General features: G+C 40.2%; 1 long non-coding RNA gene across 1 annotated transcript in view; it reads left to right on the forward strand.

Annotated features, from left to right (window-relative positions):
• LOC122562205 (uncharacterized) overlaps positions 1 to 26,566 on the forward strand; it is a 237,528-nt gene that overhangs the window by 149,101 nt on the left and 61,861 nt on the right. The window contains exon 2 of the long non-coding RNA XR_006315261.2: positions 25,718 to 25,770. This is a non-coding gene — a long non-coding RNA (uncharacterized LOC122562205). The remainder of the gene's footprint in view (positions 1 to 25,717; positions 25,771 to 26,566) is intronic.

Below are 26,566 nucleotides of genomic sequence, written 5' to 3' on the forward strand. Positions count from 1 at the left end.
TCTCATGATCCTATACAGCTCTGTAAGGTCCCTCTTCAGTCTCCTATGCTCCAAAGAAAAAAGTCCTAGCTTGTCCAATCTTTCCCTATAACTCAGACCACCAGCCTGAGGCATTTCTTCCTCTGCCAGAGACGTGGCAGTGAGGTGCTGACCAGCAGGCCGTCCCAACTCTAATCTGGTTAACATCCCCATGGAGGTGTTAGTTTCTAAGTTGGTAGTAGGTGCAGGAGGCAATCTGATTGATGCCTCCTCTGAGACCCCTGAACTCTCCTCCTCGGAGATGCTGGGGACATTTATTTGTAGGGCTGCCTATGGATATCCCACTTGAAACTGCAAAACACAAAAGAGAGAAGGTGTCACGGTCAAGAGTCAGACATGTGCACTGATTGACAGTGGGTTAGTGTGAGAGCTGCACTGGAATCAACAAGGGTTATGTTCCAGGTATTTACACTGTTGGCAAGACATGAATATCTCCATATCCTTGAAGAAGGTCCTGGGTCTTCTCCTGAGAGCGCCTTATGTGTGAGGTGAGGAGCCGAATGTCATGCTCGTCATCTGCCCCTTTGTTTTCTTTTCAATTGGTCTAAGTCAAAAAGAGAGAGGGGAATTGACTGAGTAGTAAGTATGGGTGGCACAGCTGCTAATGCGGTTGGGGAAAGGCAGTGAGGTGAATCAGTGGGTAGAGCATAGCATATGCAGAGTGAGATTGGCTAGCTGGGTGAGAGTGTGAGAGTAAAGTTGCTGCCTACATTAGTGAGAATGGTAGAACATGAGCCTTGGTGGGGCACTACCAGGCATAGTGTATTATTTGTTTTGTATCTGGGAATCGAAATATGGGACAGTGAGTTGCACAGTGAGTCAGACCTGGAGTAAAGAGGATAGAGAGAAGATCGTAGCACTTATCTGATGGAGCAGAGAAGGCCATTGATCTGCTTATGGGGTTGGTGTGTAAACCTGTGTACTCTGGATGCCATTAATGCCAGTCCATTCTAGGCAATGTAACATTGAACCCAATTCTGGTAATTAGAATGCAAGCATGCAAATGTGGATCCACATAAAGCATATTACTTTACCATGGGCCCTGCTAATCCATAACAGTGCTTCAAGTTGCTAACTAGACACTTGTTCAACTCTGCAATCTCATCCTTCTGAAAATTACACTTGTAGACAGCATGGACAGTGCGAAGTGTATAATCTTGTCTGACACATTACAGTGCAGTACTAAAGGGGATCTTTCTGTTTAAAGTTTTGTCTTTAGAATGAAATATAAAACCACTATAAATTAGACATAAAAGATCCCATGATACTATTTGAAGAAGAAAATGGCAGTTGACCCAGATTTGTTACCACAATTTTTAATTAAGCCATTTTAATGATTTTGATTTAATCATTCAGTTATCTTTGTTTGTTTTGTGGGATGTGTGTGTGTTGTCTGGCCAGCATTTTTATTACCCATCCCTAGTTGCTCTTGACACCAACTTTGGGATCATTTTCTGTAAAAATTGGTTGTTGTCTTTTTGTGTGCTGTTTTATTAATGACTGAACTACAAATGTAACTAACTGATATTGTAGTGTTTTGGAGCACTAAGTGAAAATGAAAAATGCTAAGTCAATACAAATTCTTTCTCATTACCTGTTACTTTGCTACCCTGTCTGCTACATTTAAACTCAAACAAATGATATTCTTTGAATTACCAGCAATTGGATATTGCACAGGTACATTTTCCAAATGGCACTTTTACTTTAGTGGTGAATTATTGTCTTCTTTTTAAATTATTTTGAAGCAAAGACTTTATTCCAATCCATTCTCTCACTTTCGGGTAAATGCAGAAAGACTCCTCCATAGGATAATAGGAATGTCTGACCTTTTTAAATGAATGTTTCACTTGAAGAGTATACTGAACTGCTCTGTGAATCAATGAGCAGATCAAATTATCTACCTTTTCATTCTAACGAAATCAACTTCAGGATCGATGTCATTCAACAATAAGCCCATGACCTTTTATGGAGTTGCTAAGTCAGAAATCACAATTACTTCATTGACTATATATTTATTTAAACTCTATTATTGATGATGAACTATTATTCTTCACAGTTCAAAAGAGTTACACAATTGGAATTATATCTGTTTCATATGTTCCTCATTTTGTAAAGCTGCATAGATGAAGACTTTTATTGATTTCATAAAAGAAGCCTAGCTGAGCAAAGCTTACTGGGAGGGATCATTCAGAGGCATGCTGTTCCCTTCTCAATTTAGTTTGTTTCTGCTGAAATGATTAAGCCAGTAGAAACCTCACAGATAACTTGAAAGTGATACCTTGTGTGAGATTGATACATTTTATCGTTCACATAAAAGCTTAAATCTCTAGAGACCCCTTTGTTAGGATACAATGTGGTTATTGCTATTTGTATTCACTATACCAATTGAGAAAATATCCTTGAATATTTTACAAACTCCTTTCTATGTTTAGATGCTTTTTGTGAAGCCTGTTAGCAATCACTTTTGGGAAATATTGAAGAAATCATTCTTGCCCTCAAGACTGAAAGTGTTATCAAATTGCAACCAAACCTAGCAATTCTGAGAAGAAATATTTTAGGTAGGAATAAAAAGTTCAATTAAACACCAGTCTTGCATCTTTGACACATGGATTTAATCAAAAACATCACCTCCAGCTCTGTTAAAAACATAAATTATTAAAGACATCTGCATTACGACAAGATTTTCTAATTTCTTTTTAGTCATAATTTTTAAAATAAACTTTAGAAAATAGCCTCAGTGTCAACTTAAAATAAATTTGTGTGCGTGTATACATAGGCTGGGTGACTGTTTCTATGCTGAGTAAACAAGGGATAAATTCACGTTGAGACTATATCCTTCAATCATTGGAAGAGTTTGTGTTTCAAAGGTGACTTTTTCAAAAAGCAAATTACTGACAAGGCACTAAGGAATATTATTAATTCAAAAAACCTCCTTATTAATTCAAAAAACCTCCTCATTGTTCCTCAAAGTTATTTTGATTATATTTGATAATTTAGCTAGCCCTTTTCCCTTGCTAAGATACTGTAAGTAAGTCGATTATTGATTTCAGGAGTATACTAGTTTGGCTCAAAACAGTGTTTAAACTGTCCTGTGGAGTGTCTGGTCATGAAGCGCCATTTTGCAAACAGCAAGTTCTGAATGTAGCATTGCTTCTCTTGGCTTTGGTTCTGGATGTCACCAAATCTTTTTCTGACTCTCTTTCGTTTATGATGGCACACTTGGATTTTCACAGATTTTCACTGGTAGTGACTGAGTTAAAGAAGCCTTGGAAGGCTGGACTTCCCAGAGCGAGGAGTTGCGACTCCAAGTGGAGTCGTGGGCTAAACTTGAGGTGGCCATCATTACCTGGTCTGGTCTAATTGTGACTCTAGACCCCCAGCAATGCGGATGATTCTCAACTGCCCTCTTGGTAAACTAGGAATGGGCAATGAATAGCGTCCTGGTCAGCGATGTCCACGTCCCATGACTGAATTTAAAAAAAAAACCTCAGGCAGCAATGGCCGCTGTGGAATTCTAACTAAGTCGTAACAGCTGTACATCTGTCCTCTCACTGTCAAATCTTGTGGAGGGGCTGTCACAAGTTTTGAACTGGTGTCACAGAGGGAAAAAGGATAGGAAGCATTGCTAAGAGAATAAATCCCTACCAGCTGCTTCAGGCTGATTAAAGAGACAAATTAGTCAAGTCATTTTAAACTAATATTTCCTTCCATAATACAGGAGAATACTTCAAGCACAAAACTCCCTCTGAAATTAGGTGGTTTGTTTAAGAATTTCTGTTAGTTTCTATGTCACAAATCAATGTGTGTTTTATGACAACTAATACCATAAAGTATACAAGGGTGCAAAATTTTGTGTTTCATGTCTCTCATCCAATTTTCCATTTTGCTGCTGCCCAATTTGTAATCTTTTTTATACTCTGGGAAAGTGAGGGCTGCTGGATGCCGGAGACCGGAAAAAAAGTGTGGCACTGGAAAAGCACAGCATGTCAGGCAGCATCTGATTAGCAGAAGAGTCGACCTTTCGGGCATAAGCCCTTTATCAAGAATGACATAGGGCTTATGTCTGAAACGTCACTCTCCTGCTCCTCAGATACTGCTTGACCTGCTGTGCTTTTCGAGCACCACAGTTTTCAAATCTATATGATACGGCAAATTCCAGATGTTAACTGTGCAGTGAGAAAAATGATGATCAGAATGAAGGTACTTATCTCCAAGGGTGATCTCACCTGGTCAAGTGTCCATTCCGATCCACCGGCTTTTTGAGGAGTAAGATATCATCTATGCAAATACTATTGACCTAATGGCTTGAGAAGTTGACTACTGTAGGAATATCAGTAAGTAACCAATTCTCCAATAATGTACATGGACTAATAGACTTATTTCAAAAAGAGTTATTCATGCAGGGACTGAAAGTGCTAGTGCTTCTTTATTGCTTCTAATAGAAGATCATGCAGAAGTTTGCTATTCATCTTTCTTAAATTCATTTGTGGGATGCGGGCATTGCTGGCTGGCCAGCATTTATTACTTATCCCTAATTGCCCCTGAGAAGATGGTGGTGAGCTGCCTTCTTAAACTGCTATCCCCACATGCTGTACATAGACCCACAATACCATAAGAGAGGGGATTCCAGATTTATGGCCCAGTGACAGCGAAGGATCGGCAACATTTTCCAAATCAGGATGGTGAGTGGCTTGGAGGATAACTTGCAGGTGGTTGTGTTCCCTTTATCTGCTGCCCTTGTCCTTCTAAATGGAAGTGGTCATGGGTTTGGAAGGTGCTGTCTAAAGCGAACACCTGCAGTGCATCATGTAGACAGGACACACAGTTGATGCTGAGCAACAGTCATGGAAGGATGTGGATGTAGAGCCAATCAAGCGGGGGCTGCTTTGTCCTGGATGGTGTCAAGCCCCTTTAGTGTTGGAGCTGCACTCATCCAGGCAAGTGGATGGTATTCCATCACGCTTCTGACTTGTGCCTTGTAAATGGTGAGCAGGCTTTGGGGAGTCAGGAGGTGAGGTACTCGGCACAGTATTCTTAGCCTGTGACCTGTTGTTTCAGCCACTGTGTTTATGTGGTGAGTCCAACTGACTGTCTGTCTGGTAAATGGTAACCATCAGGATGTTGATAGTGGAGGATTCAGTGATGATAACAGCATTGAATGTCAAGGCACAGTGTTAGATTGTGTCTTATTTGAGATGGTTTTATTTTGTGTTACTTGACAATTATCTGGATATTACCCAGATCTTGTTGCATTTGAACATTGGTCTGTTTCAGTATATGAGAAGTCATGAATGGTGCTGAACATTGTGATATTGCACAATCATCAGCAAACATCTCCACTTTTGACCTTATGAAGGGAAGGTGATTGATGAAATAGTTGTGCCTTGTTGGTGATGGACATCTTTTCACCTGTGCTCCTTAAATTGCTGCATTTTGTGTTACGTAACTTATACTAAAAACAAAGTATTAGGTAGTACTAAGGATGGAATTTTTTCTTTTGAAAACTGTAACTAAATTAATCTTCAACTCCTGGTCCATCTTCAGCTGTGTGAGATTACCAAAAGTGGATTTGACTCTTTGTGCAACATCATGGGAGATTAGACCAATATTGACTGAACTCGAGGACTGGGCAGTAAATGTTGGCTCAGCCAGTGACACCCACATCCCAAGAAGGAATATAGAAAAAAAGTCAGGTTTTACTTATTTGCTTTGGCAATGTTAGGAATGGGTTCTTTTACCATGTCAGCTAGTACTGGTCCTGATTTTGCAGCAGAAGGTCATGCATGTCAAGTCCGATTTCAGAGATGTGAGCAAAACGTAAGCGAGGCTGATGTTTCAACGCAATACTGAGCAAGAGCTGTGCTATTGTAGATGCTTTTTTATTCAAATGAGCCATAACCAACACTCCATCTGCTCTCTTAGATGGATACAGAAATTCCCTGGGGCTGTTCTGAAGAATAGCAGGAGAGTTATCTCAAGTGTATATAGCCAATATTTATCTCTCTCTTAACATGAGTAAAATGATGATCAAGTTGTTTGGCAAGGTTTGCTGTGTGTAAATAGGCCATCATGGCTTCTCTGTTACAACAATGACTGTAATTCGAAATTACATTATTGACCTACGTTTGTTATGCAGGGCACAATTTCAAAGTTTGCAGATGGTATGGAACTTGAAAGCTTTGAGCTTCAAAATGACACAGACAAGTTGGTGGAGTGGGCAGATAAATGGACGATGAAGTTCAACTGGAGAAATGTAAAGTGATTCATTTTGGTAGGAAGAACACAGAAACAATATAAAATGAAAGGTTACAAATCACACAACACCAGGTTATACCATAACAAGGACAGAACGCCCCTGGTGCTCACCTTCCACACTACCAACCTTCGCATAAACCAAATCATCCGCCGACATTTCCGCCACCTCCAAACAGACCCCACCACCAGGGGTATATTTCCCTCCCCACTCCTTTCCGTCTTCCAAAGACCGTTCCCTCCGTGACTACCTGGTCAGGTCCACGCCCCCATACAACCCACCCTCCCATCCTGGCACCTTCCCCTGCCACCGCAGGAATTGCAAAACCTGCGCTCACACCACCTCCCTCACCTCCATCCAAGGCCCTAAAGGAGCCTTTCACATCCATCAAAGTTTTACCTGCACATCAACCAAAATCATTTATTATATCCGTTGCTCCCGATGCGGTCTCCTCTACATTGGGGAGACTGGACACCTCCTAGCAGAGCGCTTTAGGGAACATCTCCAGGACACCCGCACCTATCAACCACACCGCCCTGTGGCCCAACATTTCAACTCTTCCTCCCACTCTGCCGAGGACATGGAGGTCCTGGGCCTCCTTCACCGCCACTCCCTCACCACCAGACGCCTGGAGGAAGAACGCCTCATCTTCCTCCTCGGAACATTTCAACCCCAGGGCATCAATGTGGACTTCAACAGTTTCCTCATTTCCCCTTCCCCCACCTCACCCCAATTCCAAACTTCCTGCTCAGCACTGTCCCCATGACTTGTCCGACCTGCCTATCTTCTTTTCCACCTATCCACTCCATCCTTCCACCCCCCCCGACCTATCACCTTCATCCCCTCCCCCACTCACCTATTGTACTCTATGCTACTTTCTCCCCACCCCCACCCTCCTCTAGCTTATCTCTCCACCCTTCAGGCTCTCTGCCTGTATTCCTAATGAAGGGCTTGTGCCCAAAACGTCAATTTTACTGCTCCTTGGATGCTGCCTGAACTGCTGTGCTCTTCCAGCACCACTAATCCAGAATCTGGTTTCCAGCATCTGCAGTCATTGTTTTTACCTAACACCAGGTTATAACCCAACAGGTTTAATTGGAAATACTAGCTTGGTGTTGTGTGATTTGTAACTAGCACGCACCTGGTGTTGTGTGATTTGTAACTTTGCACACCCCAGTCCAACACCGGCATCTCCAAAAAATGAAAGGTATAATTCTAAAGGGGCTGCAAGACCAGAGGATATATTAAGGTGGCAGGACATTTGAACACAGGCTTAATGAAGCGTATAGTATGCTCAGCTTTGTTGACCGGGAAGTAAAGTATAAGAGCAAGGAGGTCATGTTGAACTTGTGCAAAATGCTAATTTGGCCTTTCCTGGGGTATTGCATCCAGTTTTTTACACTACATTTTTGAAAAGATGTGAAGGCATTGGAGAGAATGCAGAGGAGCTTAATGGGAATGGTTGCAGTGATGAGGAAATTCAGTTATGAACATAGTTTGGAGAAGTCACCGGAATGGAAATATTAACTCTGCTTTCTCTCCACAAATTCTGCCAGACCTGCCGAGTTTTCCCAACAATTTCTGTTTCTGATTCCCAGTATTCCCAGCTCTTTGATTTTTTTTGCGGGGGTGGGGGAGAAGTTCGGGCTGTTTTCTTTGGAGAAGAGAAGTCGATGAAGACATCTGATCGAGGGATTCAGAATTACGAGAAGACTGGAGAAAGTAGATCAGAAATATTGTTCCCATGCATGGAATGATCAAGAATTAGAGAAGACGGATTTTAAATAATTGACAAAAGAAGCAATGTGAGACAAAAATGTTTCACACAGTGATTTGTTAAGGTCTGGTATGTGAAGCCTGAGAGTGTGGTATAGGCCAATTTAATTGAGGTGTTCAGATGGGGCTTAGACTGTTTTTTGAAAAGGAACACAAAGCAACTATATTGGGGAGAAGGCAGAAGAGCGGTTTGAAGTGAAATATGCATTCAAAGCAGGTGATGCAACCTAATTAATAATGTATTCTGTCGGAATATCAAAGAGCCAGATTTATCTCTGCGGATGTGTTAAAACGGCTTATCCATGATTATTTGTAAACTACCAACTTCAAAAAAAGTCTGCGATAACAACATAGCTGTAAAGTAATTTAATTTGCATTTATTTCTGTTTCCTGATGGGACAATTTTGGCACCAAGTTAATGTCATTGTAAATTCTGCTAAGTCACTGTAACACTGCAAATATTAAATGTGGTTTGTTGTAGTGCAGTATCTGTGTTCCGTGTGAAACTACCACTTTTGAATTACTGCTGTTATTTCTATCACATCATTTGACAGATAGAGATAGAATGATAAAGAACAACTTTAATTTTCTTTTTTAAATCCTAGATTTAAGAAGCCTTAATATACAGTTCACTGTACTTACACACTAACTGGCAGGGGAGAGTAACCATTTGCCACAATTAGATGTTAAAAACAATTGCAGTTTGGTAACTGTAGTGTTAAGCGCACTGCTTCTCACACCCTCAGAGACATGAGTCCAACAAATGCTTTCTGCTGTCACTCATGCTATTGTTAAATATGTTGTTTGGGTTTTAAGGGAGACTAGGTGCTCATCCGTCCTCCTGACCAGCTTATTAAGCAATAGGTCCAATTTATAGCCTGAGCTGTGCCAAATTTGCAAATTGGGAGTGTGGCTTAGCAGCAAAGGTGGAGGCAGAGGAAAAGAAATGGCACAAGGAGGTCTGACAATATCTGTGGGAAAATGTGGGCGAGATGTTTTTGGTATGAGAAATTGCTCAAAACTCTTTGTCTCTTGCTTCCAAAGGTACTGTATAGCTTGCTGGATGCTTCCAGCATTTTCTGTGTTTACTGCAGATTTTCAGCTTCTGGAGAGTTTTGCTTTTCATCCACATTAGAGAGGGTGGTGGGCATGGGATCGGGGAGAATGTGGAGAAAATGAGTAGAAGAGGAGTGAGGGGAGTGCACTGTGTTTAAGAGCATACTAATTTTAGTGAATGTCCTTGCTTTTTTGCAAAGAATAAAATATGAAATGGAATATAGTGATCTCAATTTTAATGAGTTGTGTGCAAATCTTGTTTTGTAAAACACAATTAAATGGGCTATTTAGCCTGAAGAAAGGCTGTCAATGGACTACATCCAACTACTGCTCAGATGTCAGCTGTGTGCTTGAAAAGAGCTTTGAGAATACTCTTTGTACTGACCTCATTTGAATCACCTCATGGCTAGTTTAAGGTGCTTTTTTTTGCTGTACACTAAAAACGGTAAACAAATTTGCACCATTTAATGTGAAAGCACATTTTAATGTCTAACAGCTGAAAGGTTTGCACATTAGCACTGCTTTGAAAATGGATCCAAGAAATTGCCATAAACTTACTCTTACTATCCAAGATTGTCATTGTCTTGGTTTTTTTCAGCATAATCCATTAGGATACATGGGAACTGGCAAACTGAGTTGTTCTCTGCTATTATACGGGTTTGTGCCAATTTTCTACTGCAGTAGTGGGGAGGAGTGATGTTTAAACCCAGAGGCAACACCATGATTGTTTTAATTGTCCCCTATTTTAACATGGAACTGGCAAGCTGAGACTAAAACTGCAAGATGTAGATCTTAATGTGCATGGTCTTGCTATGAAATTTAAATTCTGCTTGAATGGAAGGTTCAGGATTAGTGCCTGCTTGCTAACCAATAAGAAGACAGGATTTTCATGAACTATCACCTAATTAGCATTGTGTATGTATTATGAGACGTCTTACTCAGAGTTGGAGTTTGTACAGTGTCCTCTTTGTGGCCTTCTTGAGAACAGGGAAATGTAATCCGTAGTGGCAAGTGTCTTTAAAGGGGCTTGTCCTCCCACTGATAGTCAAACCATTAACTCGATGGGTGGGCAAAGCAGTGTGTCTTGATATTTTTGCCATTATCCAATACATAGTTAAGCAGAGATGACTTTATATGTGCCTGTATATACCAAGGCATGAATAAAGCATATTCTTGAAATAAAAAAGGAACCTAATCAATTTCTTGAGCAGCTCTGTGACTTTGTGATCTGTTCCCCGTGATGCACACTGAGACAAACATTGACTACACCTGGAGGTCAACTCGGTGAAAGCCGCTCTTTGGTCTGCCTGAGAATTGTTGATCTTCCAGAGTAAGGAATGACCTCAACCAAGTGTTGCAGACTGGCACATTCCAAGATTCAGGAGTATATGCTGAGGGATCCAATAAAGCTTGGGGCAGCTGCCGGCGAGATGCAGTGCAGAAAGACCACTGTCTGAGGTCTTCCCGCCAAAGATAAATGGGGGTCCATTCAATGATTGGACCCTCCTGCTGCCTCAAACCCTGGTAAATGTAGTCTTGTACAAGTCAGAGATGCCTTTGGTTTGTTTGGATACAGTCAAACTCCAATGTTTGTTTGTTTCCTTGATTTGCAACTTTACAGAACCAACTGTTTTTGTGATTGTTTGTTTGTTTGTGTGTGTGTGTACATATGTGTGTTTATATAAAGTATATTTTTAAAATATATTGTTGACCTCTGCCGAGTGTTGCAGACTGGCACATTCCAAGGTCCAGGACTATGTGCTGAGGGATATACTAAAAAGCTTGGGACAGCTGCCATCAAGGCGCAGTGGGGAAAGACCACCATCTAAGGTCTTTCTGCTGAAATTAAATGGGGGTCTGTTCAATTTTTGAACCCCCTGCACCAGTGCCTCAAATATATGTAAATAATCTTGCACAAGTAAGAAATGCCTTTGGTTTGTTTGTCGGATAGAGTTATATTCCAATGTTTGTTTGTTTCTCCTCCTGCTACTGTACAGATCCAAGCTGCTTTAGGGAGTATGATGTATGTATGTATGTATGTCAAGGTATTTTATGAATACAGTGTATTTACTGAAATAAAAAAAGAGTTCTCCAGAATGAGGAAGACCACCATGTAAGATATTTCTGCCAAAGTTAAATGGGTTTCTGTTCAATTATCAGCCCCCAACACCCACCCTCCCATCATGTGACTTAAATACATGTAAATAGAGTCTTGTACAAGTGAGAAGTGCCTTTGGTTTGTTTGCTGGACAGAGTCAACCTCTAAGCTCTGTTTGTTTCTTCATATGCTACTGTACAGAACCAAACTGTTTTAGAAACTATGTATGTATATAAAGATTTTTATGAACAAAGTATACTTATGAAATTTTAAAAAAAGTGAGATGCTAATAACTAACAGCTAAATGAGATAGTAGTGTGGGGATGTCTGCAAACTCTTTACTCTGCTGACCCCCAGGAATGTGAAACTCCACTTCTCATTTCAGTTCTCTTTAAAAGATTCCAGTGGAACTACTCTCTCTTGTCACAAATAAATTAATTGTCCAGTTTTCATTTTCAGTCATGCCTGTTTGAAGAACTGAGGCAGACATGAGTGAGCAAGAAGAATGTGAATGTTGGATAGAGTGTCAGCAGACTGAAGTTTCTATTGCTTGATCTATTAACTGTTTCCTTCCAGTAAATTTCCAAACTATGGATGTAGTTTCCATTAAATACATTGAGAATCCTACATACAGCTTGCATGATTAAGTGAGATTTTATTTAGCTTCAATGACAAAGGAATCATCTTTGGGTCATCCGGATCAGGAAGATTGATGGTTCTCAGTTTGTGCTGAGTTCACCAAAGTCCACTAGGTCATGCATAAGGGACGTTGAAAAATCTGTACTCCTGGCTTAGTGAAAGAAAGCATGGTTTCTACTACTTACTGATCTCTATACAGTGACCATTGCTAGGTGTGTACATATGTAACACCAGTCAGGGAGAGGAGTGTGGGCTTCACTGAGATTCTCAAACAAATAGCCTGTTGTCATGAACTGTTGTGACTGGCGGAAGGCAAAGCAAAATATTCTATAGAACCCTTGAAAACGACAAGTTGGTTATCTTAGATTAGATTTCCTACAGTGTGGAAACAGGCCTTTTGGCCTAGCAAGTCCACACCGTCCCTCTGAAGAGTGGCCCACTCAGACCCATTTCCCTCTGACTAATGCACCTAACACAATGAGCAATTTAGAATGGCCAATTCACCTGACCTTAGATGGTATGGTAGCGGAATGGACAGAAAGTAATAGAATTCAATGTTGGTAAATGATGTGATATATTTAAGATTTTAAAAATAGACATTATTTATACTCTGAATAGGATAAAACTGGAAAAGGTTGAGGTGCAGAGGAATTTGAAATATTGGGTTTGCATGACAGCAAAAGCAGCATCTCAAGTGGGTCAGGTCATTTAAAACAAAATGAATATTTGATTTTATAACAGCATAGGTTTCTTATCAAAAAGTTAAAACGTAATTATGAATCTATGTAAATTGACTGGTGAAATGCTGCGTGAATATTTGGATACTGCATTACAGAAAAAAGTGTTGAGGCCATCAAGGAATTCAGCAGATTCACAAGGATCTGTTTTGTTTAATAAAGTTACTGTGATGGATCTTAAGATATGTTACTGTTTCAAAGGTACTATAAGACTGTAAGTTGTTGCTGCTTGTTATGAATGATTATAAATATTTAGATGTGAAATTTTTGTCTATTTTGTCTATTTGACTATTACAACAAGAGAGTTTTTGTTGATTTTATACAGCTACTTATTTACAGCAAGATGAAGCAGTGCAGCAAGAAACTGATTTCAAAGGAAAGGAAAATTTAGTGCCTTCTACAATTGTTGGCCAATTTGCAACACATGTTTTGCACCCAAGTAGCAAGTTCAAAAATGTCTATTCTTCCAATGATTGAGGAATCTCATTCATAAGGTATGAGATTTAGGACTAAGATCAGGAGAATTTTGTTTCCACTGAGGATTGAGTGTGTGAAATCCAGAATCAATGATTAAAGCATAAGCCATGTCAACATTTTAAGCAGAGCTAAGATTGATGATTGGTGAGATATAGCCATACAGTATGTTCCCATGTTGGGATGACTGCTGGTGAAAATTTGGTTGGGCTGAACAGTCTATTTTCATGTTGTAATTTCAATGTAATTCTATATAATTCATGCATGGCAAGTGTCCATTTTGACTAGTTACAAGACAACAAATTATGTCCAAGGCTTCAGGAGCCAACAGAGGGAAGAAGAAGAAAAAAACTCAACAAACAAGCTACTTTTCCAGTCTTTGGAAATTATTGAGCAGACATTAATAAAAAACACTAGATGGCTTTCTGAAGAGAGAAAGGGTTAAGTTTCAAGTCTGACTGGAGAATGCATTTTTCTAATGTTGATTGTACTCCCTGTGGTGTCCAATCTCTTCTGGCATGTATAGCCCAATGGAAAGGACCTAAGTGGTTAATTGCTGGTCTCTCACTAGAACCTTCCTTATCTAATTGCTCCAATAATGTGCTGTCAGCAACTGCACCATATCATTTTAGGCAATGCAAGAGGGCAACATGTCAAAATCTTATTAATAATTTGTGTGCAAACCCATTTAATTCATACAGGACTGCAACAATGGGGAAAAGATTAGATAAGAACATGCTGCCAAGTCTTGTAACATGTAATATATCGGGTTGGGTCAAAAACTACAGTTAATCACAATTGCATGTTGGAGGAATAGCTTTGCCAAGACTGAATTAATAGTGCAGCATTGTGCTGTACTCTGTCTCTTGTATACTGCATCGAAAACAACACATGAAGTGCATGTCAGAAATATTTCAAAGTGGACTTAGGTGGTTATAGTTTCTGCTGTGTCTCTGTAGTTGCAGGAATAATACAGACTTTATAAAGATTTATACTGAATTTTGAGTGCAAGAAGCTGGGACCAGAATGGTCATCAGGTAACATTCCAGGTGCAGCTTGGATATGGTTGCTTCACATCTCTGAAGGTGTTGAGAATTTCTCTTTGGCTGGTTTACTCTTTTTAATATAAATGTTTGTATTTTAAAAGAGATAAAAGAAACGACCTTTGTAAGTGTTGAATCTTTGTTTGATAACATTCTTGTGAAGCACCTTGAGCTGACTTATGACGTTAACAGCATTATTGAAATATAGTGGGAGATGAAGAAAACTATTTCTGTCATAATTTTGCTGAGTTATATTTGAATCGTATTGAATTTCTCTGCAAAGCTCTGCATTTACTGATGAATCAAACCGTGCATTCCCCCAGAAGATATTCCTAAGAGGTGCTTGTTAATTAAGAACCAGTTCAAATAATGCAAGCGATGTTGAAAATTCCCCCTGTGATATCTTGTCACTCTCCCCTCACATGTATGTAGCATATCATTATAGACACTTAGAAATGTTACATCCCCATAATAACAGGTTTCATTGCCAGATGAAATTGTTGGCAGATTTTTTGCACACATTTTCAGCTAGAACAGCCGAAAATATAAAAAACAATTTTGGGAGAAAAGTGGCTTTAAATTGCTTGCACTCCAATTTTTGGTAATGTTCTCGAAACTAATGCAACCACTACATTACATTTACCATTGAAACTGGCTGGACAAGGAACAAATTAGCACAAAGAGCTTTTTTTAAAATTCACTCATTGGACATGGGTGTTGTTGGCTGGGCCAGCTTTTCTTGCCCGTCCCGAGTTGCCTTTTGAGAGCGTGGTGGTGAGTGGCTGCTTTGAACCACGATGGTCCATGTGCTGTAGGAGTTGTTGAACTGAGACTAATAATCTCCCAACTCAGTTTTGCAACACGCAGTTGGCTTTTGAATGTTGCAGTACTAACTTTGTACAAACCTCACCCAGATTAAGCCTGCAGGTGCTGTCTGCACACCTGCAAAAGTTAAACAAAAGCTCCCCAGACATTACCTAGCTACTTCAAATCCTGAAACATTTGCAAAAGTTCAATTGCAGTTTATTTTTGGATGTTGTACTGCAATTCACACCTCAGTGCTTTTTACTTGCATTTGGGGAGTTGGCTTCCAGCATTATTACTTCATTAGTTCAGAGATTCCACCAGAATGTAATCTGTGGAAACTATACGGCTGCATGACTTTAACAAAAAATTAAAATCTCTTAAGTCATGATGTGCAGATTTAGGAGTGCAGTAATCACAAATATTTGTAGTAATCTAGCAAGTAGCTTAATGGGTATGATTTACAAATGCCTTGTTACTGTACTAGCATTTCAGAGGTCTGGATTAATGATGTACAGAGTTCAAATCTCATCATATAGCTAGGAAATATAAATTCAATTAATTAATCAATCTTAAATGAAAAAATAAACTGGTACCTAAAGATGATTGTGAACCTACCGGTCAAGTGTCAAAAAATAACACGTCTACTGATACATTGGGGAAGGATATTTGCTGTCCTTATCCGTAGTGTGATTCCAGACACCCACAGCAGTGTGGTTGATTGACTTTTCTCTTTCCTCTGGAATAGCCCAGCAAGCTGTGCAACTGTACCAGACCACTATTAAGTAAATCTAGCAAGGATAAATTGGCTAAGTCACCCAAATGAGGCACAGAATGCAACAAAGGCACATCCTTCCATAGTTAGAGCCTGCAGTTGTCTTGCTAATGTTTGGAGATTTCTGCCAATTCTGGGGCAGCTCATCCCAAGTTCCTTGATGAACACCCCAGAGGTGGTACCTCAGTCAAGATGGATTGGCTCAGCAGCCTTCCACATTGACCCTGGAATCTGTAAGTTACATGGTATGAAGTCAGGCATGAGTAAGGACCTCCTCCTGATTTTTAGACTAGATTAGTTTCCCTATAGTATAGAAACAGGCCATTTGGCCCAACAAGTCCATACCAACCCTCCAAAGAGTAACCCACCCAGCCCCATTCCCCTACCCTGTATTTATCCCTGACTAATGCACCTAACACTATGGGCAATTTAGCATGACCAATTCACCTGACCTGCACATCTTTGGATTGTGAGAAGAAACTGGAGCACCCGGAGAGAACCTGAGCAAACACTGGGAGAATATGCAAACTCCACACAGACAGTTGCCTGAGATGGGAATTGAACCCGGGTCCCTGGTGCTGTGAGGCAGCAATGCTAACCACTGAGCCACCATGCCACCAACATTTGCAGAATTCTGTCTGCCTGCTTAGTCTGAGGTGGGGCTTCTGTTCGATTAGGGTAGGTGTGGGGGAGAAGCAGCTGAAAGATGATTGTGGGATGAGAAGGCAACTCCAATATGGTTGTAGGGGGAAGTAAAATACTTCAAGAGGGGTGTGGCAGAGAAGTAGACTTTAAGAAGGTTGAAGGTGGTAGAGGGGTGTTTCAAAGGGACATGGGGGGAGGAGGAGGAGGCTGGAAGATAGATTCAGGGAGAGGATGAGACTCCAGGATTCGTGTGAAGGGGAGAAGTAGACTGTAAGATGGGTGAAGGGGAGTTGAGAGGTGCAAGTGTGTTGCAGAAGGTGAAAAGGAAGCTGTGAGATGTCTATGGAGGGAGAGAGGGCTGCAAATAGGTGGGATGGGGACAGGGAGGCTGGAAAGGAGAGACAACTGTTTTAAACCTGATAAACAAAGGAATACTCAACCAACTGCGATCCAAGAAAACTTTAAATCATTGAGGTAATGACATCTTTGCAAATGAATGTGGAATATCTAGCTTAAGGGTAAGTAAATACAGGAGCTACTATTCTTGAAAAAAGTGTAATTGATCCGATAGTAATAAACACTATTTTATTTGTTAAATTTAAATGTGAGGTTGAATTTGAGATGTGGTAGAAAGGACAGTAAGTGCCTAATTAAAATATTCCAGTTTTTCACAGGTGCGATGGAAACGTGGAAAGTGTGCTCAGAGTGATGGCTTTTTGTATACAGAAGTGTGTCAGTTACTTTGGGGAAGAAAAACGTGGCTAACTTATGTCTGTTGTTTTACACTAATATAAATATTGAGATATCTAGGAATTTAATGCTTTCCTTGTGTGTTGTGGCTTTGCATTTAATGAAGAATTAATGGTTATCAAGGATATCAATGAATTCTTCCAACTGTGTATCTGCATCTGTCCAAATACTGCATATGTCAACATGAATACAAAAGGTATTATTAATAATGATGCATCACTTAAAAAAGAATTACTTGGTTGGAATGAGAAAGTAGCACTGGAAATCAAACTGTAGCTCTCGAATGTCAGAGTGCTCAAAAAATACTATTTTGATGCTTGCACTTATATCATCTGACTTGTGAGTGAAGAAGAAAGTGAGGATTGCAGATGCTGGAGATCAGTCAAAAAGTGTGGTGCTGGAAAAGCACAGCCAGTCAGGCAGCATCTGAAGAGCAGGAGAGTCAATGTTTTGAGTATAAGCTCTTCTTCGGGAGCTTATGCTCGAAACGTTGACTCTCCTGCTCCTAGGATACTGCCTGACCAACTGTAATTTTCCAGTGTAATAATTTTTGACTTATGACTGAAGGAGGGTGAGTTGTGTTCTGCATTTCTTTGCAAATGTCCTATTTGTAAGTTGTCACACCACTACTCTTTTGCAATGGTTAAAAGCTTAACTGAATCAGTGAGTTTAAAAGATAATTGGCTGGAAGGGGAAAGTTAGCATGGGTAGATTTTGCATTGTGTTCCCATATTATTTATCTTTATCTGACATTTATCATCTAGTAATATTTTTTGAATAGTGTGGTGAAGGTTTGTTTCGAATCAAGTATCGATTTGTGAGGATGCAGTGTAAATGTTGAGCCTTGTTTTTGAGTCAGAAACCTGCGTGTCCATTTATCACCTTAGTCCTGTCATAGTTTAGACAAGTAAACCACAAGGAGGAAGTTTTGCTCAGGAAACATTCTTTCAACCTGAACTAATTTTCTCAGCTTGTTGATTTTCTTGTTCAACCATTCTATTTTTAGCCTTAGCAATGTACTGACGTATAGTCTGGACATTGAGTGTTGCAGGGCTACTATGAATGCCATGAAATAAGGGGCCTGGCATGTATTTGACATTAAAATTGTAAAACAATAGAGTTGGCATTTATGTGAGTTGAAGATTAGGTATGGCACAGTTCTGCATGATGTCATGAAAAAATCCCTTTCGCGATATGCAATCATCTACACATCCTGTTCACCTGGGGAATTTTTCTTCCCTGGGGAGTTTTCCCTTTGTTCACACTACAGCTGAGGGCTGTGGAGTTCTCCAGTCATGAAGGGATTGATCATTCTCTGTGATCTGCCCGACTAGTTTTCATGCCTCTACTTGAGTAGATGCTGTCCCCTGAGCTATGATCCCACAGCTTAGTGGTCATTATCCCTGTGTGAGCTTTGGTTGCAAGTGAATGGGATCTTAATCAGATGAGCCAATGGGCTGAGGAGTGGCAGATGGAGTTTAATTTAGACAAAGGAGAGGTGCTGCATTTTGGGAAAGCAAATCTTATCAGGACTTATACACTTAATGGTAAGGTTCTGGGGAGTGCAGGTTCATAGCTCCTTCGGGGAGCAGGTAGATAGGATAGTGAAGAAGGTGTTTGGTAAGCTTTCCTTTATTGGTCAGAGTACTGCGTACAGGAATTGGGAGGTCATGTTGTGACTGTACAGGACATTGGTTAGGCCACTGTTGGAATATTGCATGCAATTCTGGTCTCTTTTGAATCAGAAATATGTTGTGAAACTTGAAAGGGTTCAGAAAAGATTTGCAAGGATGTTGCCAGGGTTGGAGGATTTGAGCTGCAGGGGGAGGTTGAATAGGCTGGGGATGTGTTCTCTGGAGCGTCGGAGGCTGAGGGGTGACCTTTATAGAGGTTTATAAAAATCATTAGGGGCATGGACAGGACAAATAGACAAAGTCTTTTCCCTGGCTTGTGGGAGTCCAGAATTAGAGAGCATAGGTTTAGGGTGAGAGGTGAAAGATATAAAAGAGACCTAAGAGGGCAACTGTTTCACGCAGAGGGTGGTATGTGTATGGAATGAACTGCCAGAGAAAGTGGTGGAGGTTGGTACAATTGCAACATTTAATAGACCTCTGGATGGTTATATGAATAGGAAGGGTTTGGAGGGATATGGACTGGGTGCTGGCACGTGAGACTAGTTTGGGTTGGGATATCTGGTCGGCATGGACGAGTTGGACAGAAGGGTTTGTTTCCGTGCTGTACGTCTCTATGACTCTATGTTGACAGGCTGTATTTTTATGGGGACATTGCAGCCTTACCTCTCTGTCCCTTTGTGGTCAACTTGGAGCAGTTAAATCATCAGGAGCTGGGCACTGAAACTGGTCATTCCGGTCCATGTGGTTCACCTACTTGCTTTGCTTGACTTTTCCAAAATATTTGCCAGAGCCCAAAATTCCTTGAAAGAAAACGGAGAATATCTGGAGGATTTCGATTTGGTTCAGCTTCTGAGATGGGAGATTTTTTGTTGTGATTTCATGACTGAAACAGCTGAAACAAAGCATTTTCACACTTTACGTTGAAAGAGGAACATTGAGGCATGAGATTTGTTTTAATTATTTGCAAAGTAGAACAAATGGTGGTGCTTGTGCCAAGACAGGCCTTCACTGTCCACACTGTTGCCTCTGAGTTAGAAGATTGTGGGTTCAAACGCAACTCCAGAACTTGAAGACAATGAGGTTGACACTCCAGTGCAGTCCTGAGGGAGTGCTGCATTGGTGGAGGTGCAATTTTTCAGGATGAGACTTTAAACCAAATTCCTGTCTACCTTCTCAAAAGTAACTCCTGGCACTATTTTGATGAAGAGCAGGGGTATTATCTGATGTCATGGCTTCACTGTTTTTGGTTTCTGGCTGCACAAAATAGAGTAAATGTCACCCTTTCTAAATTGCATTTTGCACTTCATTAAATCACGATAAAGAGGGCCAATACCATTTACTAAGAAAATTCTTGTGATCTCATTTGATTTTGGTGTCTCAAAGTATTTCTGAGATCATTGAGTGTGATTCAGTGATTACATACCTAGTCTTCCAAAGTGAGTTATTAGCATTTTCCAGGAGATCGGAATTTTCAGAGAAACCCCTTGCATCATGTAGTGAAATATTTTAAAAGAATATGTTGGGTAAACTGAAGTATGTACAAAAAGACCATTCAATGTTTCTGCTGTGATGCACTTGAAGATCCATTTATCAAAAACTCAAGTCATCGCAATGCCATTTTGAGTATCTCAAGTCCAAATGCAAGGATGTTGTATATTCTTATCCAGCTGCTTCCCAATTTATGAAATATATTGTTCTTTGGAAGAACTTTCAATAAATGCCATTTCCTTTCTGCTCCTATCTTCATAAACAATAATTGGTTAGTATTAAAATACTGGACTTTTATCAAGTAACACCGCATAGCATTTGCATTACTGAATCATTGAGGGTGATCTCTTTTAATGTGGTTTATTTTCTGAGTGTGTGTTCATCAAGGTGGGGTTTGATCATTCTGTGGAATGGGACCATTTCGCAACTTGTCATACAATCGGGAGTTCAATGAGTCCTGATGTTATACACCAAATATGCTTGCTCTTTAGCCTTACAATGGAGAACTTACTTTATTTATATCTTTGTGTCGGGGGGAAAATGGCAATACAAACATGAAATTTCACTCTTGTCAGTTATGTGGGGCTATTTGTGGACTGCAAACCTCTTGCACTCTTTTTCGTGGTCCATTTAAAACTCTGCAGTGAATTATGAAAAAGACTTTGGGCAAACATGGAGTTCTTGCCGACTGAATATTGGGAAATAGGTACATCTTTCTTAAAGTAAATTTGAATCATTCAGAGCCATTGCCACAGTTAATTGTGCTTTCCCTCTGCAAGCACAATTCTGTCACAGATGCTTACATACAGTTCACAGTTTCAAGACAACTCATTTTTCCTCTGTTCAGCACTTTGCTCATGAATTAAATGTGCCTACTCCTTTTCACACCAGTAGCATTCTAAGTTACCAGTGTCTGACAACACTGTATCGAGCTTCAGAAAACATTGACAATGTTTTGCAGCTTCCTTAGGCCGGTTTTTGGGTAATGATGAGCTACAACTACCTGTGTACTTGAAACTAAAAATCCTCTGCACCCTGCACTTTTTGTATGTTCATTGAGTTGTTTGATTTCTATTTTTAATGCTGAATACTAATAGCAACATCTTTCTGTTGTGATGTTACTCTTTTCATTTGATATGTTAGAGGGCCTTCAGAAAACGTTGACAATGTTTTCTGAAGGCCGATACAATGTTGTCAGACACTGATAACTTAGAATGCTACTGGTGTGAAAAGGAGAAGGCACATTTAATTCATGGGCAAAGTGTTGACAGAGGAAAAATGAGTTGTCTTGAAACTGAACTGCACGTAAGCATCTGTGACAGAATAATTCAGGGCAGGCTTCCAATCTTCACTGTGGGTGATGTTGGTAAAATCTGTTGCCCCTTTGCAATGCATCTCACCAAAACCCAGCCGAAATGTCATCAAAAATGTTTCAAAGCACGGAAGAATTTCCAAATTTCAAACTCGATTTCATTTTTAAAGAAACACATTTAGGATTGGAATTGCTTTTTCAATTGGAAGTTGGGGTTACTAGTTACTGGCAATTCACTTTATCTTTTGGGTGAAGGATTGTTGGAGGATTTCTGATTTGCAACATTACTCATTAAAACTTGTTCAATTCTATCATTTTTATGGAGCTTTGTGGATTTGAGGTAACGTTCTGAAATTTTCAATTAATCATTACAATGTGGAGGCACATCTCGAAGTGTGAGAAGTTATAGCGTCTTTGGAACATACAAGGCTTTCCCAGGACTGGCAGTACTTTCACTGCTAGAAATTCACTGGACTGCCTGTGGTGAACTGGTGACACCATAGTGAGAACGGGTAATAATGTGATTTGACTCTATTTGCCATTTGGGAAGGCAGCTGCCGTAATGCAAATTTATTGGCTACCTACAATTCTTTTCAAACGTTTTCAATAATGTAGAAAAAAGCAAGAGAGAGGTCAAAATGCAGCAGTCATTTAAAAGTATATCAATGCCTTCATGAACAGTAACCATCTAAAATCAAAAGCAAACAGATTCCAGGCAACAGCAATGTCTTAACGCTTTTCTCCAAGAAAGCACGGCTGTGAGAGTGGACACAATCTTCAGGCCCAGGTGAGAGTACATACTCTCTGAATCATGATTCCTGCAAATCCAGTAAATGCCGACTGTTCAAATCAGAAAAGACAGCAGTTCTGTCTATTGCAAAAACAGAGGCAAAAGCATGTACGCTGATTCATGGATATTACATTGAAATGAATCTATCATTTTAAATAAAAAGGAACCAGCCAGGAAGTAGTTGCCATGCTAAATGATTTCCACAAAATAGTAAATTCACATTAAACAAATTTCCTGTTATGGTCTCTTAAACCACAGATGTCTAATGCTAACAATACGTGGGAAGGAAGAAAGCTTGCCACTTGACAGAATGAACTCAAAAAGTTGATATGGGATGTGTGTGTGGACTGCCTTATAAAACTGGCAGACCGTAATGCCTCGACTCATTTAACCTTGGGTACAATTGGCTGCTCCATTCCAGTTATCCTGCAATGAAAAGTTCACGAGGCTCCAATATGTAGGACTGTAATGAGCTATCGATCTATTGTCATTGTCCCTATTTTATTTTGCCTTTCTTTTTTCCATCATTGTGGTGATAAACTAACTATGGCCAAGACATCATATCAGCCACATTCTATTGCAATGAAGCAAAGACATCTTCAAAAATGCAATTTGCCACTTCCAAAAAACTAGCATTTTAACATTGCATGAATATATCCCCAAGACGTCTATGTTATGCTCTATTAGATTAGAGAAATGGAGCTGAAAGTACTTTCCAAACTAAATTTTGACACATGGTTTCCTCTCAGCTATACCTGGCTACAGTGAGAATTTAGATGGGTTTCAAAGTCACAAGAGTGTTTTGTTGAAGCAATTAACAACTGAATGGATGGTTTGTTCAAGTTGGAATCATCAATGCTCTAAATAGGATGTGTCTGAAAGCCCCAACACATTGAGCTGGACAGAAGTAATTAGGAAGTTGGTGAAAGAAAATACTCCATTGCTTCAACGAAATTTAGGCTGCCCTGCTGTACTTCAAATGGAGGCCTGGAATTGCTCACGTAAGAAATTTAGATCAGTGATCATCAGGCAGACAGATGGCATCCTCCCTATTGAGTGGTCACAATTTAGCAAATGTCGAGAGGCTGAAATCTTGAAATTCTCTGAACGGTTTATCAATATTTTGATTTAATCAGGTTGTCAGAGTTATAGAGTCATAGAGATGTACATTACGGAAACAGACCCTTTGGTCCAACCCATCCATGCCGACCAGATATCCCAACCCAATCTAGTCCCACCTGCCAGCACCTGGTCCATATCCCTCCAAACTCTTCCTATTCATGTAACCATCCAGATGCCTTTGAAATTTTGCAATTGTACCACCACTTCCTCTGGCAGCTCATTTCATACATGTACCACCCTCTGTGGGAAAAAGTTGCACCTTGGGTCTCTTTTATATCTTTCCCCTCTCACCCTAAACCTCTGCTCTTTAGTTCTGGACACTCCCACCACAGGAAGAGATCTTGTCTATTTACCCTATCCATGCCCCTCATGATTTTATAAACCTCTATAAGGTCACCCTTCAGCCTCCATTGCTCCAGGGAAAACAGCCCCAGCCTGTTCAGCCTCTACCTATAGCTCAAATCCTCCAACCCTGGCAACATCCTTGTAAATCTTTTCTGAACCCTTTCAAGTTTCACAACATCTTTCCAATAGAATGGAGTCTAGAATTGCACACAATATTCCAAAAGTGGCCTAACCAATATCCTGTACTGCCGCAACATGACCTCCCAACTCCTGTACTCAATACTCTGACCAATAAAGGAAAGCATACCAAATGCAGTCTTCACTATTCTATCTACTTTTGACCCCACTTTCAAGGAGCAATGAACCTGCACTCCAAGGTCTCTTTGTTCAGCAACACTCCCTAGGACCTTACCATTAAGTGTATAAGTTGTGCTAAAATTTGCTTTCCCAAAATGCAGCAACTCGCATTTATCTAAATTAAACTGCCACTTCTCAGCCCATTGGCCCATCTGGTCCAGATCCCATTGTAATCTGAGGTAACCCTCTTCGTAGTCCACTGCAACTCCAATTTTAGTGTCATTTGCAAATTTACTAACTGTACCTCTTATGCTCACATCTAAATCATTTATAGAAATGATGAAAAGTAGTGGACCCAGCACTGTGTCAAAGCACTGCCCTGGAGAATCTGGTTAAAGATCCAATCAGTGGCACAGTGGCTCAGTGGGTTAGCACTGCTGACTCACAGCACCAGGGGCAAGGGATTGATTACAGCCTTGGGTAACTGGCTGTGTGGAATTTCCACCAGGTGCTCTGGTTTTCTCCCATTGTCCAACGATGTCCAGGTTAGGTGGTTTGGCAATGCCAACTTGTCTGTAGTCTGTAGGGATGTGCAGATTAGATGGATTGGTGATGATAAGTGCTGGGTTATGGGGATAGGGTGAGGGTGGGGGGAAGCAAAGTCGAGGTGGGATGCTATTCGGAGGTCAGTGTGGACTTGATGGGCTGAATGGCCTCTTTCTGCATTGCAGGGATTTTATGATTCAACAATGAGTAACTGATTGAAAGACCAGATATCAATAGAAAAAACAATTAAAGTGCAATCTGGTCAATCAAAATAAATTCCACAAGTGATTGTATCTCCAAACTCCTGGCCTGAGCTTTGTCTACTTTCAAAAGGATAAAACAACTGGTTGAATCGGAACACTGACTTGAAACAAGCCCAATTCCTCAATGTCGTAAATTAACATGTAGCTTATTCTTAACCAGATACTCCCTTTCCCACAGCTAGGAAGTAATAAGGAGATGTAGCCTCGCAAATGAAGCAATCTCCTACATACACAGAAATTATGACTTGTTTCGGCATGCAAGATTTGCAAAGCAGAGTGAGAGCCTTGAAAAATTGGCAAGTATGACACGCATCACATTTTGAACTAAGCCAAGTGGCTTTCTCTGGAAACAAATCCTATTCTAAAAGGTAGGAATGGTAGCCTTTCTTGATGTGAAGGTTCAAGATGAGATAAATCTCCAGCCCTTGGGTATTTTCATAATCAACCTGTTCAGAGACCCTATTATATACCTCTTGGGTAGATGGGACTTGAACCTGTGCATTCTTGCACAAACTACCATTTCACCAGAAGAGCCCTCCCCCAACCCTCAGAGGGAAAGATTGGAATGAGAAGCTGAAAAACCAATGCCTGGAATCAGAAATCAATCAGCACCAATGGCAAAAGAAAAGTTACATATTAATGTTCTTTGTAAAGATTCCAGGCTGGCAATTCACTTCAACTTGGAGATTTTTAAATGCTTCAGAATGTTTTTACTTGCTATTCTGTTGCAATATACTATGCAATTACTATTGTTCTCTATTATGTGAACACAATTTTATTACACTGCTGTTGAACTACTATTAGTCATGGTGTCTTTTTTTTAAACTCTAGGTATATTTCTGCATGACCTCAAATAAAGTGACCGAACACACCAGATGATATGGGTAAGACTGTGAATAAATGCCATATTATTACATTACATCTGACTTCACTCCAGCTCTGTTCTGTGGGTGAACTTTTAATGGTGCTTTCTATTTTCTTTCCATTACAAGGTCCTTCCCAATCTTTGCTATGCTTTTTCCTCACCTCAGCCCTACTGTATTGGCTACGCGAAGCTGATAGGAGACCACAAAGGTATTGCCCTGTGAGACAGATGGTACTAAACTCATGTAATAATAATCATAAACCGTGAGAAGGTTAGTAACAGGTTTTAAAATGTCATAGACAGACTTATGAGATGGGAAGACACATGTTAGATGACGTTTCACACAGCTAAGTGTGAAGTGATTCATTTCAGAAGGAAGAATGAGAAGAGGAAATCAAATCTAAATGGCATAATTTAAAAATGGGTGTGGAAAGAGAGAGAACATGCAAAAGCCAGGACAAACTAAGGAACTTTTCAAAAAAAAAATCAGGAAGACAGAAAGTGCAAATGGAAGTTATGCCAAACCTTTATAAATCATGGCATAGTTTCCAACTGAAATGTTGTGCTAAATTCTGAATATCACAGTTTTGGACAGACGTCAAGGCCTTGGAAAGGAAACAAGAGGAGAGCCAGGACAATGGTACCACAGGTGTGCGACTTCAGTTGTGTGGAGAGAAATGAGAGGCTTGGATTGTTCTTGGAACAGAGAAAGTGAAGGAGTTATTCAAAGTATTCAAAGTCAAAAAAGGGGTTTGGAAGTGCAAGCTGGTGGAGGCAATTTCAAAATGTGGTTCTTATTCTTTTCCCATGGTGTT

Source organism: Chiloscyllium plagiosum, unplaced genomic scaffold (assembly GCF_037043375.1).
Source record: "Chiloscyllium plagiosum isolate Xiang-an unplaced genomic scaffold, Cpla_swu_hap1 HiC_scaffold_25, whole genome shotgun sequence".
NCBI classification, from domain to species: Eukaryota; Metazoa; Chordata; class Chondrichthyes; order Orectolobiformes; family Hemiscylliidae; genus Chiloscyllium; species Chiloscyllium plagiosum.